Below are 22,487 nucleotides of genomic sequence, written 5' to 3'. Positions count from 1 at the left end.
CTTGTGGCTCTTGGGTGGCCCCCTATGGTATATTTTTCCACCAGTATTTTTATATATTCCATAAACATTCTCCACAAATTTTCAAGTCAATCCGAGAACTTTGATTTCTGCACAAAAACAACAGCATGGCAATTCTGCTAAAAACAACGTCAGTCCGAGTTAGTGTAATTCAAATCATGCAAATTAGAGTCCAAAACAAGAGCGAAAGTGTTTGGAAAAGTAGATACGATGGAGACATATCAAAATATAATGAAGAAATCGCAAGAGAAGCTTGGCTCTGTGTTAGCTAGGAACCTAGATTTGGCCAAAGACTTCTACGAATGTATTGACTTTAGTTTCACCCTTGCAGAATTTGAACATAAGTGGGCTGCACTTTTGCTAATGTATGAGGGCTTATGCATGGACACTTTGAGAAACTCTATGAATACCGGGCTACATGGGTGCCATGCTACTTCAGATTCAGGTTCTTCCCATTCCTTCAGTCGACGCAATGCCGCAAAGGGTTCAACACTGTCTTTAAGTGCTAAGTGAACCCACACAAGTCAATCCTCAACTTTGTCAAGCAATTCGAGATGATTCGGGTACACATACTCATGAGGGAGGGCGGGAGCTGATATGTCCATTTTGCATCATGTTTTACTACTGTTATTTATAATGTTTTATGCATAATAATGCTTTCTGGAGTAATTCTAATGCTTTTTCTCTCATAATATGCAAGGTTTAGACAAAGAGGGAGAATACCGGCAGCTAGAATTCTAGATCTGAAAAAGCTACGTCAAAGATACCTATTCTGCACATCTCCAAATGAGCTGAAATTTTACGAAGAATTATTTTGGAATATATAATAAATATTGGAGAAAATAACTAGAGAGGGTGGCTGCCTAGTGCCTACCATACACCGGGGCGCGCCAGGCCCACATGCGCGCCCTGGTGGGTGGTGGGCAGCCCAGCCCACCTCTGGTGCCCATATTCTGATATATAAGGTGTTTTGACCTAGAAAAAAAAGGAGAGGACATTTGGGACGGAGCGCCACCGTCTCGGGGTAGAACTTGGGCAGGAGCACTTTTGCCCTCCGGCGGAGCGATTTCGCCGGGGGAACTTCTATCTCAGAGGGGGAAATCAAAGCCATCGTAATCACCAACAACCCTCTCATCATTGGGAGGCCAATATTCATCAACATCTTCAACAACACCATCTCCTCTCAAACCCTAGTTCATCTCTTGTGTTCAATCTTTGTACCGGAACCTCATATTGGTACCTGTGGGTGTCTAGTAGTGTTGATTACATCTTATAATTGATCACTATATTGTTTATTTGGTGGAAGATTATATGTTCAGATCCATTACGCTATTTAATACCCCTCTGATCTTGAGCATAAATATCATTTGTGAGTAGTTACCTTTGTTCTTGAGGCCACAGGAGAAGTCACGTTGCAATTAATCATGTGAATTTGGTATGTGTTTGATATTTTGATGATATGTATGTTGTGATTCCCTTAGTGGTGTTACGTGAATGTCGACTACATGACACTTCACCATCTTTGGGCCTAAGGGAATGCATTGTGGAGTAGTTATTAGATGATGGGTTGCTAGAGTGACAGAAGATTGAACCCTAGTTTATGCGCTACTTCATAAGGGACTGATTTGGATCCACATGCTTAATGTTGTGGTTATATTTTATCTTAATACTTTTCTCGTAGTTGTGTATGCCTATGAGGGTGTTAATCATAAGTGGGAGGCTTGTTCAAGTAAGAACAACACCCAAGCACCGGTCCACCCACATATCAAATTATCAAAGTAGCGAACACGAATCAAACCAACATGATGAAAGTGACTAGATGAAATTCCTGTGTGCCCTCAAGAACGCTTTGCTTATTATAAGAGACATTTTTGTCCTTTCCTTTGCTAAAAAAAGTATTGGGCTACCTTGCTGCACTTATTTTTACCGTTATCGTTACTTGCTCATTACAAATTATCTTACTACCAAACTACTTGTTATCGACAATTTCAGTGCTTGCAGAAATTACCTTACTGAAAACTGCTTGTCATTTCCTTCTGCTCCTCGTTGGGTTCGACACTCTTACTTATCCAAAGGACTATGATTGATCCCCTATACTTGTGGGTCATTACGAACGACTACTAGACATAACATTTGGATGCACAAAGGTGGTCAAATTTCCCTGTTGAGAGGAATGCCTACAAGGCATACACTAGGGACATCTATGTAAAATTTAGGACTGAGTTTGAGATGATTGGCCATTACAATGTGCACCCTGTTGGAATCAACTTCTATGACCTTGTGCCCAATACAGAAGTTGTTGTAACATATGGCTCAAGGAAGTATCTAGTTACAGTGAGTCCAGAAGCATCCATCTATGATTGTAAATGTTGCAAGTGGCATAGGGACAACCTGCTTTGTTGCCATGTCTTGAAAAGCTTCATGCACCTTGGCGTTGATGAGATACCTTTGCACTACATCAAGCACTGCTGGACACATGATGCGGTCCCACGTGTGTCGCCACCAACTAATGAGGGCCCTGCACCAGACTTGCCCGCTGAGTGGGAGAACCTAATGCGGCAAATGAAGATGACCGTGGATTTTCCAAAGCTGGCCAAGAAGGCAATGACAAGTGATGAGGCAGTTGCTATAGTTGGGAGCCACATGAAAGTAGTAGATATTGAGGTTACTAAGGTGAATAAGCTAAGGAGGAAGAGGCTAAAAGCATCCCAAGAAGCGACCCGGGCTAGGGAGGCATCAAATCCTAATGCCCCCAGTGGTTCAGGCCAACCTTGTGCCCCTGCCCCTATGGATCCACCTAGGCCAGTCACAACAAGGCGCGCCCGCAGTAGGCGCTTCCAATCAGCTCTAGAGCTACACCCCCAAAAAAGAACAAATGCAGCATATGTGATTCGATCGACCACAATGTTGCAACGTGCCCGGGGAAATAGTTGTGATGGGTCCAACATATGAAGAAAAGGACCCATTGACTTGCAAACTAAATAAAGCAAAGAAACAACATTGCCTAATAAACTAAGAAACTATGAGATGGTTTTTGAGTAGATGGAGAAGCAAATTCAAGCAACTGACAGTTTGGGGTTGCGCAAAAAAAAACATGTGGATTGATTTGGAGAAACTAGTTTTAAGTTTTCCTTACTTTAAATTTAGAAAAGCGGAGACGTGTAGCTGGATGCTTAAAATTTGTGCTTTGTTCCTTCCTCGAAACTTGCAAAACTATAGATGCTTATCATTTATGAAACTTGTTAGGTGGTTTGGAGCAACTTTTGTGTATTTCTAACGGCAACATTCCCTAGAATATTTGCAGGAAAATTTATTTGTTCCTTCCTCGCAAATAAATTACTTTTTACACATTTTTTGTTGGAGGCAGAATCAAGGCAGAAATGTTTATTTTGCATGATAGCAAATATCAGATACTTTGTTCCATGCTGCAATGACTATTGTACAAAAAGCCACATATAAAAAGTAAACTCCACTATGGTTTATCTCATTTCAATTCATGCGCACGCTATACAAAAAATCTTCGCTTGATCTACTGGCAAACAAAGTGTGTACCTGGTTATTCATTCACTTCTTGACCGGTTTGAGGATCTCCCACCAAAGAACCTTGTACAGTCACAATTTTATTATCAAGATGGTCATGAGCTTCCTTATGTTTGCTATGTCGCCGTGTCCGTAGTTTGGGAGCCACGTCCCATTCCATAATAGTGTGTTCATCAATGCGAAGATCCCATAGTCACCACTTCAAAAACGATAAACCAGAAGCAAAAAAACATATGTAAGTAAAGCACTTGGAAAAAAGCTCCATCTTATAACAACAAGCTCTGTAAAGGTAAGTAGTGTTACGATTCAATCTCCTTTGGTGCATCGATATACTGAAGCAGGAACTTCTCCATCAACTTTGCCTGCTTCGGATAGTATTTGTCCCAGAATATAAGAACTGCTGCTACAACAGACCTTGCTACTTCATCCACCCTCTTCCTTTTCTTGATCGTCCCCAACAAGTCAAACACTTTGAACCTTTTATGCCTCAAGTTGATGTTGAATAGCCAATAGTGATGTGCATCGTTGATGTTCTCTGGTTCTAAATTGTCAATGATAGGTATCATAATCTGCAAAAAAGAAATCTTGATTTCAGCTATAACAGAAAAGTGGTATGTTGTGTACAAACAAAAATATCAACTCTGATATGATTTCACGCAACCCTATGTGTTTTGAGGAGCAACTTTAATTGAGTTGGTGTAACAAAGATGTAAAAGCAATTTTTTTTTGTTATTTGTGAACTATAAACACACACAATGAACTTGGTTTCCACCACTGTAAAATTTTGCCACTAGAACCCCAGATTTTTTAGGCAACACTGTACTGCATTACAAGCAACTTAGATATTAAAAAGAGCAACTAACAATACTGTTGGATCATATCTTCTGGGGGCTATTATAGTTTGTAGGAAAACACTAGGGTGGTGTCTACATGGAACTAACATATTTTAAAAACCAAAACTATCATAATAGATGGATCATATGTATGTGTTGCAGTTCATAGTTTTTAGGCAACAAATAAATGGATTATAGGCAACTTAGATATTAAAAAAACTCGCAACACATGGAGCATACCATGTGTTTCTCATCCAACTGTTTGATTCGTTGAACCTGTTGGTCAGATGCTTTACATTCAAATCAATTTTTTGAAGCCAAGTCTGTGAAAAAGCAGCAGGCGATAACAAAATAGTAGTGCCAATCAAAGAAAAAAACTAAAAAAGAAAAGAAGAAGCAATTGAAAAAAAACATGTTCTTTATTTTCTTACCGAAAACCTCAGAGGCATAATTATTTTCTTGGACACCACCCATCTGTTGAACATGATTGCCTCAGTCCCTAACTCAAAGACATGGGTCTTCAGCCATCTGGACATCTTCATTGATTGAGCAAGCTCCTTCATTATGCAATAGTAGCCACAATAGTTTATGATCTGTGCCTTATAGAACAAGAAAGGTTCTATTGATAAAATGTCAAGAAGAAGATCATTTGATGGAGAGAACAAAAGTTGTTACTGGAAGAAACATGCACATTGTATCATCCCTCCATGAACTCCTTATAATCCCTCCTCCTCCAAGCAACAAAACCATTGCATATAATCTGTTCACTTCTGTTGTGCATGTGAAATCCTTTTTCACTTCTACATTCACATAAGGTGACCTCTGTGATGGCAGAGCTTTCAGTATTCTCCTCTCACGCTTCTAAGGAACGGTCTCACCTGAGCTACTGGAAGCACCTTTGCTTGACTCCCCCACTGTTTTTTGCGTCTTCAGTTAGTGTACTAAATCTGGAAGGTGGCATGTGCCCCGCGCTCTCTACCGCAACACTTTTTACTGCCCCTTGATCACTTCATCAAAATCTAGGTTGCCCTAATCATTTCCCCACTCAATGTCGGTGGTGGAAGGTGTGTTTGCCACCCCCTTCTCCTCTGCTACATTTCCCTCCTTACCTTTGTTTTCCAGTGTTCCATCTATCCCAAGATCAAAAGGTGGAGTTGGACAATAATCATCCCAAACAGAACTTCTAGACTTTGATCTTTGCAGCGAAATTGGTGCTTTACTTGAATCAAATGCTTCTTTGTTTGCTGATAGATTAATGTCAGGGGATGTCCGTATTATAGGTATGGTACCAGCATATTTACTTCTCATGGGCGGTGGCGTCGACCCTGGGCTGATGCACTTTTCAAGCAACTCAGTAATGCCCCTAATATCATCAGATGATATTTCTTTCCCTTTTGCAAACAACACTTGCTTGGTCGGGATGACTAGAGGCTTGTCTATTGATTGGTGTGCATCTACTTCACGATTTGCCTGGTTCAGCTCAGGAGTTGCTTCCTCTAGCACAATAGTTGCTTCTCAGACTTTCAACTACTAAGTAATGTTTGATGATCCTATTTGTTCAGCCACCACTTTATTGATTGAATGTGTTCCTGCTAAACCTTTGCTTAAATCCTTCTCCAGCTTAGTGACAACTACTCTCTCCGCTGGTGACTCCGTATGTTGCTTGGGAGGGGCTACTGCCTGCATTCTCACTATAGTTGCTTGAGTTTTTTCCTTACTTGCTTCCAAAATATCAACAATTACCCTCTTTGATAAACCTTTGTTTTTGAAGGTGCTGTGACTTTCTAACCTGGCACTTCATCTATCAACCTCAGAACTGTCAGAGCTTGTTGACTGACTATTGTACTTGCAACAATTTGACTCGCCGCAACCTGGATTGCTTTCAGGGATAGAACGGTAACCTTAACTGCCTTATGGCTTATTTTCTTAACCTTCTTCGTGGCACCCCCTTCACTCCTCCTGCAGACTGTGTTTCTTTCTCTTTTGGGACAACACTTGGTGGTTTCAACCCATCTTCCAGCTTCACAAGGCACATATCCATCCCACAGAATTTTTTCTCAAGTGGCAGCACGGGCACCGGGAAAAGAGGGATATCTCGGGCCTCAGGGATGCCCTTCTTCTTTTTGTACTACGACTCTCCGATCCTCACCACATCTGCGACTGTAATAACAGGCCCGCTGTCTACCTCAAACGACTACTTCCTCATGTCCATCTTAACTAAACTTCTTTAAAAAAACTACTTGCGCTTTGGATGCTTCCTTATGTGCTCTCAGCAGACATCCTCTGCTCTGATTGTTGTTGATCCTTGCCACTACGCTTGAGTTTCTCCATTATCGTACTCAGTGGCACCTCGTCATCATTAATGCTCGCGCGCCACCCTGGATTTTGTGCACCTCCCTCATCATGGCATCCGCTGCCACTGGTCTTGTCAGTGCTAGTTACCGACCGTGCCGCTATCACCCTTATCCTCATTCCCCTTATTCCCCCCCACCATCTTCTTCCTCCTTATCATCCTCCTCTCCACCTTCACCTTCATCCTCACTATCTTCCTCCTCCTGTTTTTTCTCCTCTTCCACCTTTTCATCCTCTTCATTCTTTTCATCCTCCTAGTTCTCCTCTGCTTCCCCCTATTCCTTTCCCCTTCGTTCACTTTTTCCCTGCCCTCTTCCTAATTTTTTCCTTTTCACTACTAGGGAAAAGCCTAGCAGCAACGCGGGTTCTAGGTATACCAATAGCATGGGGACCGGCGCTACTAATAAGGCGCTACAGCAAACCCGTAGCAGTAGCGCATCCACGCCCATGCTACTGCTATACAAGTGGCCACCTCTAATGCTGAAGTTAGTTTTATGCGCGAAACCCATCTCCTTGTTCCTTTGTTTCCTGATCTGCATGTGGCCACCTCTAATGCTGAAGCCTTGGAGAGCATCATCTAGAATATTCATTATGTGGGTGTAGTCCTTCTTCTCGTAGTCTCTAGAAGGGTCGAAATACATGGCGTGGGAGACTTGCTGGTAAAGAACGATAAGGACGACGCGCCCGTTGCTGCGGGGAAAAGACACCTCAAATTATTCTCCATATGAGCGAGAAGGAATGATTGAAATGTATGAAAGGGTTGTCCGGAACTGACTTACTTTGGATGATAAGGTAGGAGGACAATTTCCTGGTCCTTATTCTATACCATGAAGTTTTGGAGGTAGTCCCTAGCAGTTTTACGCTCAAAGTCGCCGAGACTCAAGAAAGACTAGTGCATGTAGTACGGATCCGCCACACACATTTGCGAGACTTCTTCTCTCTTCATGACGGAGCTCATACGTAGCGCAAAAAGGCGGACGATTGTAAAATCGAGCCGCCTTGTCAGAAACATCTCAAAGATATGGTCAAACCGTAGGAAGAACACCTCCGCGAGCTGTGTGTCGACGTAGCACTTCCCCTCAGGCAGACGAGCCGCGTATGTCGGATATCCTACATCCTTCGAGGCTAGTAGGCTTTTCTCAGTCGACAGCACATGGTTGTGCAGTCTCCTGAGATCCCCTGATAGTGCCTCCAGTGGTTTCGGCAGTAGCATCGGCTCGCCCGTGAGATGGAACATGGCCGCACCTTTCACGGGTATACGCTCTTCAGAATCCATCGTCTGGCTGCTATGTGCTCTGGCTTGTTTGGAGGCAGCTATCTTCCCCGATCTCTTCCTCTCCTTTTTCTTGGGCACACCTTCTAGACCCTTCCTTAACCCCTGCCCCAGTGTTCCCGGGCTAAGCACTGTACGACCCCAGCTAGGTGAGCCTGTGTTGAGGTGGCATCTTCAGGCGTGTCCTTTGAGGATTTCATGAAGAGAGACTTTTTGCAATCCCTGCTATGACCTTCCTACCCGGGCAGATCATCCATATCCTCATTAGCATGCTGATAGCCCGATTCGTTATCTGGTTGACTCATCATATCTAAGTTAAACTCATACGCGTTTGTATTGAGGAAAGCCATTGGGTCGACCTCCGTCTCATCATCCATTCTCAGCCAGTGCTATTGCACCCCCTTCATCACGTCGTCCGCCGCTCTCACCCGGCACTATAGGAGCTAGTAATTGCATAGGCAGGGTGGTGGTCTCCGCACATGCTTGTTGATGTGTGGTTATTGGTGTGCTCTCGGCCGGCTCTAGACAAATAAGATTCTTCGGCCATAGCAGTACCCAACCCTTGCAGCTTCCAATCCGCGGCGGGGCCTCGTCGTCCTGTCCCACATGCTGTATTGGAGGAGGAAAATCCTCGTGCCCCGATTTCACACTGGACAATTTAAACCTGAAGTGCCCAGCGGGGATCGGCTGGTTGTGGAACATGGGCTGCAAGGGGTTCATTATCATCCCCTTTCCCATGTCCACCTTCCAGCCTTTGATCAAGTAGAGTATGGTGCACGGGTTTCTTCGGCCTGCAAACACATGTCTATGGCGTAAAACATCCGAAAGGCAACAAAAATGGAATATTCTATATATATATATATGTATATATATGTTGGTGCGACATGTAATTACCGTGAGGGCGTCGAGCTCAGCCCAAGACGAAGGCCCACCTAGCGCGCCAGAGACTAAGGACGGGCTGCTATGAGCGGGAGCGACTGTGAGAGGAGGCCCGGTTGCATGAGCAAGTGATGGTGCGGTGGTGTTGTTGTTCACGGAGTTGCTCGCGATGAAACTGGGCAATGGGAAATCAAGTTAGCAGCGGAATCATTTCTGCAGGCAGTTACAGCTGCATTGACTGCCTGCTGTAGCAACTCATTTTTCTCCTCGGCTATTTTTTCGCGTCCTCAGCTGCTTTTTTCTCGACCGCAAGCTTCACCTTCTCGTCGATTTCTGCCTGACTAAACTTCTTTTTCTGCTACTTGGCATCCGGGCCCTCGTTGTAAAACACCTTCCACGCGGCGCCATCTCCAGCGTCGTGCACACGACCATATTGCGGCCGCTGGCCCAAAGGGAGTCCCTTAACTTCGTTCAAGGCCTGGTTGAGAGGGGTGTCCCACTTGGGCCTCAACAGAGAAGTAGGGATTTCGGCTGCAAGCTGGTGTTGCTTCTCCTGTAGAAGGAGCGTGAACCGTTTAGGAACGTGTAGTCGACTAGATCTGGAGCTAAATGTAAGGTGGTAAAAGAATAATTACCAGTAGTCTAATCAATTTCCTCGTGATCTGGTCCATGTAAAAAACCTTCTTTTCCTTGTCCCACTTGTAGTGGGCCCTGATAAAGTCACGCTCCAAGGGGTTGGTGAACTTCGCGAAGGGGTCTGGGATACCCGCGGCTTCACGTTCCGCATCTTCCTTATCCCATATGGGCCTTTTACCGAGGTAGCCACGACTTCCGAGGAGATGCTTCCCCATGTTCCTTTGCTGAAGGCTCTTGAATTTCACAGCCTTAGCCTTGGCTGCCTCGATAGCGCAAGTGTCCTTGAGCTTTTCGAACTCCTCTTCTGTAAGTGTCGAATTTTCGTCTAAAATCTTGGACAGGGGTTCCTCAGCCTCAATAGCTCGCTTCACCCTCCCTTTCCAGGAGGCCAAATCATTGCTGAACATGCCCATGGCGTGATTTTTAATCTTTTTCATCTTTGAATCATCCCATGGTTGTTCTATGTTATCATCCCGGTCAGGGAACTTGAATCTCTTATGCAACTTCGCCAGGAGCAATTGTGTCCAATGTTCTTTACTCCTTAAGTCATCGTCGTTGATGCTCGCGCGTTCCTATAGGATGCATCCTACTTGGTTCCCATAGCACTTGCGAGGTTCTTCCGGCTCTAATGGCTCAAACTTGCCAGGTGCCATCTTTGTGATCACCAGTCGTCCAATCCCTAGTTTGTTAGGTTTTTGTATCCTCTGCTTCTTCTTCTTCTTCTTCTTCTTCTTTTCGGTAGCGGCATCGGCACCGGCACCTTCCCTGCCGGTCTCGGCGCCGCCATCGGTGCTAGAGCCGTCGATGTCAGTGTCAGTACCATCATCGAGGCCGACCTTCAAACATTGACTTTGCAATTGCTTAGCAGTCAAGTAGTCGAGGTACTCTTGTTCACCCTCATAATCCATCTCGTCTGCATATTGGTCAGAAGGCCCAGTTTCTTCATTGTTCGACATGTTTCCTTTGATTAAGTCTCCTCGTTTAATTCTAAAACTATGAAAAAAAATGAGAAATGACATAAAAAATAAATCTATGTTTGCCAGAATGTCATTTCCCAGCAACTCCCAGCACTCGATATGCCTACTATCTAGCACAAATCATGCCAAAATTCACGGAAAATTTTGGCATGACCTTTGCTAAAAAATGGACATATCGAGCGCCTGAAATTCACCGAAACTTAAATATATCAACTTTCCAGCGTAACATAGGCCACTCGGATCATTTACCCTGCACATAATCATCATGTCCAAATGACATGTCGAAATTCCAAATATGACATGTCCAAAACATCACATTTCCACATATCACATGTCCACTTCAAAATTGCATATAGAAGGAAGAAAAATATAGAACTTGAAGAAAAAACCTAGCTAAATTCATAACTAAATATATAACCTAATTAACCATCTGCCCTAACTAAAACCTAAGTAAATTAACCAAAAAACCTAGCTACCAGAGAGAGGAGGAGCGGTGGGGGCTTACAGAGGGTGCAAGTCCGACGATGGCCGAGGTTGGGAGGGGTTGGGGTCGGGGTCGGGGACCGGGGTCGGAGCCGGCGCCGGGGTCGGTCGGGGTCGGGGGCGAGCGTAGAGGCGCGGCGAGGGCAGGGCTCCGGCGGCGCGACGGGGGAAGAGAGAGTGTGGGGATTTGGGGGAAAAGAGGCGGGATGAAGAGAGGAGTGGGGATTTGGGGGGTTAAGTGGGCATAGTAGTAGTGTGTTTAGGCAAAACACGCTATAGCTACTCCAGGTAGCTATAGCGGTTTCGTGTAGAAACCGCTACTGCTATCTTGACTGGCTGTAGCTCTTTTCTCACAAAAGCGCTGCTGCTATAACCAGTACATATATAACAGTTTTCCTGTTTGTTTCCTTCTTTTTTATTTTCCTTTATTTTATCTCACTCTTTTTCCGAGAGCAGTGAACGAAGGGAAGGCGATATATATTGCATCATTTGACGGTTAAATATGTATACAAAATAGGAACATATATATTACATCAGTGGACCCATGCATAATAATGGCTAAGTGTGTATACAAAATAGGAACATCTATATTACATCATTTGACCGATAACATACGTTTCCTCAGCGTTGACCATTTCGTTTTTGAGTCAGCTTCTTTCCCTTCTTGTTCGTTGAAGAATAATTGAGCCCCTCATTGTGACTTTGCTTTTTCCATGGAGTATGATTTTTCTTACGTAATGTAGTATTGATTCTTCTTTTAACGTATACTTCATCATCATCGTTATCTTCCCTCATTGGGTTGCCATACTAATCATAGTCTTCCTCGTTGGTGACTCCATCCATTCCAATGATGTTCCTTTTGCCTCTCCTCACAACAACACGGCTAGGATTGCGCGGGTCGGTTATGAAGAAGCATTGTGTCATGTGCTTAGCGTGTACCCATGGCTCGTTTTTTGCGATAGCGTTCACGGTAGCGCTCTTGGCGTCGGGTATAGTCATGGTAGTGAAATTATGGTTTTCTCTTTCGACATTCTTAGCCCATATGACACGTAACATCGTCGTGTTGTGTATCTAGAGAAGTCAAGCTCCCAGATCTCCTCGACCCGTCCATAAAATCTCTCAGTTGCGCCGTTGTGGCTGCCGGTCATGCATTCCATCGTCACCCATGAGTTCTGATCATCACTGTCCATATCTTTGGCCTCCGTGTAGAATGTGTATCCGTTGATATCGTATGCTTGATAGGTTACGAGGTTGGGCGAGGGGCCATGTGCTAAGGCGTATATGAGAAATCTGTCCTTAGAGCCCTCCTCCGGGGGATTAGCAATAATATGCTCTTTGAACCAATGCAGGAAAGTGGAGTTGTGCTCTCTAGTAACTTCGGCGTCCGTCCTGCATACCCCCCGGTCACGATACTTCTTTGCGATAATTTCTTTATTCAGTGCCACGAAAGGATCTACCTCGTCTAGGTGTGGTAGCACTACCAAGTTTGCTATGTCAAAGTCCCTGCATCGATCTGAGTATGCCACGTGCAGTTCCCTGCGACCGTTGGAGTGACCTTCTCCTTCGAGCCTCCCATCGTGCTTGTTAATGAGCAAACCAACACTAACACCAGGCGGCTGGACTGTGCCATATAGAAAATTCTCGCAGAAAGAGATGAACTCTTGTGTCAGATAGCCCTGGACGATGCTTCCATCTGGACGGGACATGTTACGAACGAATCCTTTGATGATCCCATTCATCGTCTCAAACGGCATCATGTTGTGCAGAAATGACGGCCCCAGGTCTATTATGTCGTCCACAGTATGGACACACAGATGCAACATCACGTCAGAGAACGCGGGCGGGAAGTACATCTCAAGCTCATTCAGTATCACAACGATCTCTTTGTGTAGCATTCGAAGCTGCTTCACACGGATAGACTTTCGAGAGATGACGTCGAAAAAGTTGTAGAGACCAATAAGCGTGTCACAGACGTGCTTGTCCATTATCCCTCTAAGGACAACAGGTAGTATCTGCATCATCATCACATGACAGTCATGGGACTTCATCCCGCCGAACCTTTTCTTGTTCGTGTCTAGATATCTGCTTATCTTGCCACAGTAACCAGAACTAACTTTGACTCCGGTAAGGCACTTAAAGAATTGATCGATCTCAGCCTGACTTAAGGTGAAACAAGAAGGGGGGCAATAATCCTATTTCTTTATTTTCTTTCGCTTCTTCTCTCGCGCCTCTGTCTCCGTCTCTGTCTCGTCTGACTTTTTACGGGGCGGCATGTGCAGATCTTCCCTGATATTCAAATCTTGCAAGTCTTTTCTTGCCTTCGGCCCATCCTTGGTCTTATGCGGCATGTTCATCAGTGTCGCGAGCAAGCTCTCAAGGACATACTTAAAGATATGCATTTGATCAACGCAATGAGGTGTATCGAGTTTGTGCCAGCACTCCAAGTCCCAGAACACAGGCCTCGTCTTCCATACCTTCAGAAGCGGCTCCGGCGCCTTTTTCATCTTCTTTCCTGACGCGGGGCACACTTCCAATTTTTCAACAGCTCATCGATTTCGGCGCCACTCCGCTTACGTGGAGGTCCTCGATGCTCAGAGTGACCATTGAATAGATCTCCATGGATTCTCCACGGGTCGTCCTGTTTGAGCCATCTTCGATGCCCCATGTACACGATTTTCCCAGACCCGCCATCTTTCCCTAATGTTAGCTGCTGAGATGTCCTATCATCCATGCACCGCGTGCATCCGCAATATCCATGGCACACATGGCCTGTGACATATCCGTAACCGAGATAGTTGTACACCGTCGTGATCAGCACGGCTCTCAGTAGAAATACTCGCCTTTACTGGCGTCCCATGTCTTGGCTGGTGTTTTCCATAACATGTCTAACTCCTCTCGAAGTAGCCCCAGATACAAATTAATATTATTTCCTGGTTGTTTCGGCCCTTGAATAAGCATGCTCATGTGAATGTACTTTGACTTCATGCACAACCAGGGGGGAGGTTGTACATCCATACAAACACGGGCCATGTGCTATGGTTGGTGTTCCGGTTGCCAAACGGATTGATGCCATCGGTACATGCGCCGAGCATGATGTTCCCTGCATAACATTTGAAGTTGTTCAATGCTCTCCACTGGCTTCCATCCTTGACGTGTCTCAGCTTCGGATCATCTCCATCGTGGGCTTCTTCCTCTCTGTGTGCCAACGCATTAGCTTTGCTTCCTTGGGATCTACGAAATACCACTGGAGACGGGGAGTGATCGGTAAGTACCATAGAACTTTCTGGGTACATTTCTTACCGGCCTTCTTATATCGAGAAGCATTTCACACCGGACATCTTGTTTTTTTCCGCGTGCTCCTTCCGATAAATTATGCAGTCGTTGACGCATGCATGGTATCTAACGTGCGACAGATCAAGAGGGCACACGATCTTCTTGGCCTCATCAACACTAGTAGGACATAGATTCCCCGCGGGAAGAACATCCTTTAGGTACTTGAGATGCTCATCGAGGCTATTGTCGGTCCATTTGTTTTTAGCCTTCGTCTTCAGGAGTTGGAGCGTGAAACTCAAGCGGGTCACCTCAGGATTGCAACCCTCATACAATGGTGTGTTCGAGTCTACCACCAGTTGCTCCAGCTTAGCCTCCTCTCTAGAAGCAGCTATCTCAGTACTCATCTCCTTGCGAAGCAGTGCTTGAACATGAGGGTCACGCACGATTGAACTTACTACCGACGAACTCTGCTGCGTGGAGTCCATGTTCTCTCCGCCGCCATGTCCGGCCCTTCTCCTCTGCCATGTCCGGCCCCTTCTCCTCTGCCATGTTCGGCCTCTTCCCCGGCGCTATTATCGTTCATCTATTCGTCTTGCCCCGTGTCGTCATTGCCTGCCCTGTCGGCGTCCTCAACACTGTCATCCTCATCTTCAATTATCCACCGAGTATAGCCATCCATGAAACCAGTCATGAGCAAGTGCGCTTCGACACGACCATCGTCGGTCGAGCCACACTATTCCTTTGCATTTTCGACACAGACATAAAACCTCTGTCCAGTTATTTTCTTTCATGTCCTGCATCGCTGACCGCAACCACCTGTCCACCATCGTTCCACTGACCATCATGAACGTCTGCACGGTAATAATAAACAAATTGATTATAAAATGCGTGCATGCATCAAAGTCATACAAAAATTTGGCATGACCTTCCCTAAAAATAGGACATATAGATCTAGAGTTTGCCCGGAATTCGCCGAAACGGAAATAAATCAACATTTCGGAAAACGTAGGCAACTCAAAAGCACAATTTGTCATCAACTCATTCCACACACACAATTTCCATCATATCACCCAATTATCATATCACACACACATACACATATTTCCATTTTGCAAAAGCATGAAATTTTAATCACCTCTATCTCGAGATCGAGCACACGGTGGAGATGATGATGTAGGGAGATCAAAAGTGGACAAAGCTCTTCTTGACAAAGATAGATATATTTAGGGGGCAAATAGGTCACTTAACTAAATGCTACATCTACCTAGCTAACTAATTTGGGAGGAGACAACTTCAACTAGTGCAGGACGAAGGAAAAAGAGAAATGGGATGCATTAATGGAGGTGGTGTAATTAGGTAGGAGTAATGAAGAGAGAGAAAGGTAGGTAGAAGAGGGAGAGTAATGGGGGGAGAAGTATTGAGGAAGAAGCAAAGTGATAGAGAGAGGATGTGGGAGGTAGGGGAAAGGAGAGAGAGGAGATGGGGGAGAGGAGGAGGGGTAGGGGAAAAAGGTGGTATTGTGTTGTGTCTTAGCAGTAGTGCAGGAGGAAAACGCGCTATTGATAAGAGCATAGCAATAGCGCGCTTTTCTCACGCGCGCTACTGCTAAACGGGGCCAACCGTGTGGACAATTTCAAAATTAGCAGCAGCGACATGAGTAAAAAGTGCGCTGCTACTATTGCATTAGCAGTAGCGCGCATCATGACACCGTGCTGCTGCTAAACTTAGGTTGTTAGTTACTGTCGGTCGATTTTTGTAGCAGCGCGGTTTAGCCCTCACGCGCTACTGCTAAATTTGCATCAGTAGCGTGTTTTTCTTAACCGCGCTACTGCTAATTAGCAGTAGCGATTCTTTTTGTGACGCACTGCTGCTAAGATTCTGTGTATAAGGTTTTCCCTAGTAGTGTTTCTTCATTCTCTTCCTCTTCCTCTTCATCATCGTCCTCCGCCTCATGTTCCACCACCTCCTCTTCATCCACCTCCTCTTCGACCTCTTCCTCCTCCTCCTGCTCTTCCTCCCCATCTTCACCAGCAACAGACCGTGTGTAGTTGTCAACATCCATGCATTGTGAATCATCGTCACTAGCTTCAGTTGCTGGTGGTGGGCAGCTGTATGCAGGGTCATCAACGTCATCGTCATCATCTTTCACTACAAAAAAACACTTCCGTGATGATATGTGTTTGTCACAGTAGGTCACGTTTTCTGTCATGCATCTACATCCATGACAATTTTATGACAGAATCAAGATAGTCATACCTGTGCTGTCGTAGAAGTGTTCCATGACATTACCAAAATTATCATCACGGAAGTGTACACTTCCATGACGATAAATAGCGCGTCATGGAAGTGCTTTTGTCAAGGGTGACCGACACATGGCATCCACCATAACGGGTCGCCGTTAAGCTATCGGGTCCGGTTTTGGATCTGATAACCCGCTAACAGCCCGGACCAATGAGGATTTTCCACGTGTAAAATTCTCATTGGCCAGAGGAAACACGTGTTGGCTCTCCGTTGGGACAGATGTCATGGACAGGAGGCGCCTATGATACGTCGACACGTGGCACGACCCAGCAGAGGCCCATTCCGGTGAAACGGCCAACCCGTTTGACTTGGTCAAAAGGTAACGGGCCGGCCCACGGAAAGCCTATTAACGACATGTTCGTATATAGCCCATTTACGACCCGCTAACTCACGACCCATTACAGCCTATCGGAATTAAGCCCAGTAGCTTCATCTGGGTCATCCAATATGATTCCAGCATGTTGTAACTTCCGGCCCATGATGTCTTTCGGCCCATACGAGACCATTTGTAACTCTTGGCCCATTAACGGCCCGTGGTGAATCTGGCCCACAATGAACAGTGTACCGCTTTATACCCATTAACGGCCCATTATTCCATTGGGCCATTTCCAACCTGTATTATCTTTTGGCCTTCTGAGGGCCCATTTATTCTTGGGCTCATTTCCAGCATTCATCGGCCCGTTACTGGCCTTTTCTTCTTGTGGGCCAAATTCAGCCCTTGGTTACAATCAGCCCATTTGCGGCCCGTTAATCCGTTGGGCCATTTTCATAGCGTCATCAAATACGACCGATTAACGACGACCCATTATTGTCGGCCCATGAATGGACGATTCCAAATCTAGCCCGTTTACAACCCATAATGTGGTCTCTTATTGGCCCATGTTAGGCCAATCGATCAAATGACCCGTAGAAGGCCCATTGATGCTACGGCCCGTAGAAGGCCCATTGTTTCTACGGCCCTAAGAAGGCCCATTGTTTGTACGGCCCGTAGGAGGCCCATGGTAACTATAGTAAATATGTAGCGCATGGTTATTGTGGCCTACTTTTAAAAAATAGGTTATTCTGGCCACTGGCAGACTGCGGAAAAACAATTGCACTGACTACAAGCAAACAAATAAACAAGTCAACAAGGAAATAAATAAGCAAGAAACTTACGCTAGGCTATCATGGGTATTACACATATTACATCCACTGGGCATCAAAGTTCGCCACCAGTGCAAATATAGGGAACAAAACAGCATATCATATACACTAGTTGTCAAAGTTGGCGACCAGTGCAAATAAACACCGCAGCAAAACAAGTCCATAACCGAAACCACTTCATAAGAGCTCAAGAAACAATATCCTGGGTACCCATAATGCTGGCAAGATGCTTAGAAAGCCTATTAACTTTCTCTTGTTTGGTGCTTAAATCCTCCAGCACTTGCTGTTGCACCAGAAAGTATGCATCTGAATTCTGCAGGGACTTCCTCCGTCCTTAAGCTTCCTATCGCATAACATCTCATCGATGTCTTTCAACTTGAAGTTGAGACTCAAGAAGCCAAACTGATTCAGGCAATGAGTTCGAAGAGCTGGTGCCAGCAGTAGTAGCTAGTAACTCGAACACTACATCAAGACAGGACTTCGGGATGGTCTTAGTGTCTTCAATATAGTTTTTATCAGCTTTCTTGGAGACCAACAAGGATGTCTCACTATCTTGAACCTTATCTGCATTACTTCCTTTACCATCGCATAACGGGGTACTCTTCTCCAATATTTTATCTGCGTTCTAAAAGAGAAACAAACAAACACATCACGGGTTTACCATGTTGTATATGAAACTCATTTTGGTAAACCAGTTTAGTAGTAAGGTGGACAGGATAACAACATGAAACAAACATATATCTATGTAGTATGGTCAATGTATGGTCTATATCATTCTAGTTTATGTTGCCAAATCAAGATAGAGATAGTTTGAATCATATCTATCTAAGACAAAGCAGCATAGTCAGAATATAAGTGTGGGAAACTACACAGCAATAACAACGCTTTTAATGTGCATGACATGAGAACATAATTGTTTATTCAATTGAAACTGAAATCAACATAGAGCAAGTTACAACAGCAAACACGTTTGAAACCGGTTTAAAACATACTTGTTGCACCATTGGAGTTTCAATTGCATCCTTCAAATTTGAAATTTGTTGGTATGAGTAAATACAGTGATGCAAGAGCAAAGTAGTATGAACCATAGCTACAGAACCTGACCTGAGAACAATTCTTCTTATACTTTAAGTGTTGACTTCGGGTTTAGAGTGGTGGTCCTCATGCTTTGGGCATTGCAGTTGTCTTACTAATTGCTCGTGTTTGGGTGCTCTGTGGTGGAGATGGTGCTGTGTCAACTGGAATTGGGTTACTATCTGCTAGGGTTGGAGTTAGAAGGGGTGTAGCTAGTTCTCTGTCCAACTGGGTAGGGGTACAATCTGTGTGAGTCTGGGTTATGTGTGGTGGGGATGGTTCTTGGGAAAGTACAACCGTGGTTCTATCTGCATCGACAGGTAGCATGATTGAGGGGGTCCTGGACTAAGGGGTCCTCGGGTGTCCGGGCTATCTGATATTGGCCGGACTGATGGGCCGTGAAGATACGAGGCAGAAGACCTTCCCCCGTATCCGGATGGGACTCTCCTTTGCGTGGATGGCAAGCCTAGCGTCTGGATGTATAATTTCCTTTCTCTGTAAACCGACTCTGTACAACCCTAGGCCCCTCCGATGTCTATATAAACTAGAGGGTTTAGTCTGTAGAGGCTAAGAAAAATCATATAGGCTGGACATCTAGGGCTTAGACATAACAATCTCGAGCTAGATCAACTATTGTAACCCCTTTACTCATCGAATACAATCAAGCAGGACGTAGGGTTTTACCTCCATCAAGAGGGCCCGAACCTGGGTAAACATTGTGCCTCCTGTTACCTTAGATCCTCAGACACACAGTTCGGGACCCCCTACCCGAGATCGGCCAGTTTTGACACCGACAATGGTGCTTTCATTGAGAGTTCTACTGTGTCATCGACAGAAGGTTCGATGGTTCGTTCGATCCTTAACAACGATGCCGTTTCAGGGGAAACCTTCCTCCCCGCACAAATTTTCATGTTCGACAGTTTCGCTCTACGTGCCAACTCAATTGGCCACCTCGAACAGATCGAGAGCTACGCCCCTGGTCATCAGATCAGTTTTGGGAACCTAAATTATGTCACTGATATCCGAGGAGACTTGATCTTTGAAGGGTTTGCGACCCCAACCACCGATCTGGCCTTAGATCTAGAGCAAACTGCTGGGTCTGAAGATGGGAGTTTGAAGCCCACCGGACTCTCTGCTATGAAACTCACAATCAGGGATCCCGAGGCAATTCTCTCTTCGGCCAACCCAGAGTCAGACTGGGTTCCCCTATCATGGAAAGGCCAGACTCGCCCTCGGGCTCTAGCTCTAAACTCTCAAAGCCCGCGCCAAGCAAGCGTGGCCAGGAGGCCTTTGCCCTGGCCAGCCCCGCAGACTCTCGTTTCCCTATCCAACCCTTGCTCTTAAAAGAGGCTCTAGACTTAATGCGGTCCCTCGCCATTACAGAGGAATCACCTCTGAACTATGCCCAACCCGGACTAGGGGCTGAGAGCAGGGAATTTTACGTCCCACCCATCACCCACTTCATAGCCACCGTCGAGGACTTAACCGACATGCTGGATTACACCTCCGAAGACATCGACGGCATGGACGACGATGCCGGAGACGCACAAGGCCAAGACCTGCCATTTACCGGACGCTGGACGTGTATATGGTGGACACACCCAAAGAGGATGACGGCGAAGGCAGGAAGGATTCGGTTGAGGACAAACCTGCTGAGGCGCCACCGAAGCGTCGACGCCAGCGACGCCGCTCAAAATCATGTCATGATAAAGACAGTAATACCGGCTGAGGGAGTCCTGGACTAAGGGGTCCTCGGGCGTCCTACCTATTGGATATTGGTCGGACTGATGGGCCGTGAAGATACAAAGGTCGAAGACTCTATCCATGTCCGGATGGGACTCTCCTTGGCGTGGAAGGCAAGCTTGGCGACCAAATATGGAGATTCCTTTCTCTGTAACCGACCTTATGTAACCCTAGATCCCTCTTGTGTCTATATAAACCAGAGGGCTAGGTTCATAGATAGAGCCTCATCATCATAGTCAGACAGGCTAGACTTTTAGTCTTTAGCCATTACGATATCATGGTAGATCAACTCTTGTAATACTCATATTCATCAAGATCAATCAAACAAGAAGTAGGGTATTACCTCCATAGAGAGGCCCTGAACCTGGGTAAACATAGTGTCCCCCGTCTCCTGTTACCATCGACCTTAGACGCACAGTTCGGGACCCCCTACCCGAGATCCGCCGGTTTTGACACCAAATTGGTGCTTTCATTGAGAGTTCCACTTTGCGATCGTCAAAAGGTTTGATGGCTCCTTCAATCATCTACAACGACGCTGTCTAAGGGGAAGTCTTCCTCCCCGGACAGATCTTAGTCCAGAGTGATAGCGATGACGAAGAGACTCACCAACCAAATACCGGGGGTCAGAAGCAATTTCCCCCTGAGGTAAAAACAGTGAACATGGTATACGTGACACACGCCCCTACAGAGGAGCTTGAGACGCACTCCCTCTGGACTAAGGATCATACTACGTTCCCTCCATTCGGAGTACAAATCGGTCTTATTAAACCGCATACCTTGTCGGCCATTAAGCCACTAGTCTCCATTCAGTAGGACCGACCAATTATGGAGCTAGACTAGCAGTTCTGCTTCTGCCGTCTGCCTCATACACCCGCGAAATCTGTGCCGCGCATACATAACTATGCACTCAAAATACCATGGGCATCGGCGGAGGCACAATACGGACGGGCCTACAAGTACTCCCATAACCTCCTTCTTTTCTTTTCTAACCACTCTTTCTTTTTCATTATCCTTTACCACAGGTAACTCGCAGGCTAGTCATCTCACTGACTCTATCAGAGTTCTGGTTTGTACATTCATCCAAAAGCTACTCCCTTTAAGGAGTCCCTTCATCGAGGAAAGGCGGCGCAGACGTGCGACAGGAGGTCCAAAACAACTTTTTGTAGACCGCACTCTCTATTTTGCGAGCCTGTAAAGTGCCTTCTACCTGAGCCGTCGACCCTTGGCATGTCAAATAGCCGGGTTCGTGGCATTATTATATATACTACAACGATTGGCATATCACTCAAGTTCTAGTGAATATAATCTGTATCCAGTATTTAGTTTTCTCTAAAAACTGCATTTTGCTCCTTGTGTTATTTCACATGCCCCGACATAACTCGCCAGGGGCTCCATATGGGAACAAAATACATTGCCAACAAGTCCGAACAACTTTATAGCATACTTCAGCGTCGCGAGTTTGGCCTTATAGGCATCAGCTCCGAATCATGTCTTGGGTCAATAGTTGGGTTGCCCGGCTCCTGTGCTTGCTACCTTACGTTCCGCTCTATCGGCTAAGATAGTAAAGGGAGAACTACTGCGATTGTGTTTCTAGTTGATCTGGTCAAACACCTCAGTAGAGAAAGTCGAAAACTAACTGTCATGATGCGACAAGAGCTGGTCAACCACTCGATGACTTATTCAAATCTTTTGCGATTCCCCTCGTATTACACGAAGGACCTTTCTTTAGGTCATACATGTAAACGCACCACATTGGGATAACCGCGTACATACCAGGGTTTATATCGTAGACCCACCATAAAACTCCTATGGCTAAGTGAAAGTGTTAATGCCGTATAGTCCGATTGCCTCGTTCACCGCATTGACACCTCCTTCATGGACCAAGACGTTGGGTTAAGAGTGATCAAGTGCTTTTCTGAACACCCCCATATTTTCTACGAGGGGGCTGAAGCCAATGACTGG

The sequence above is a fragment of the Triticum dicoccoides genome, chromosome 4A (genome assembly GCF_002162155.2).
Source record: "Triticum dicoccoides isolate Atlit2015 ecotype Zavitan chromosome 4A, WEW_v2.0, whole genome shotgun sequence".
NCBI classification, from domain to species: Eukaryota; Viridiplantae; Streptophyta; class Magnoliopsida; order Poales; family Poaceae; genus Triticum; species Triticum dicoccoides.
This window is presented reverse-complemented; position numbering follows the sequence as displayed.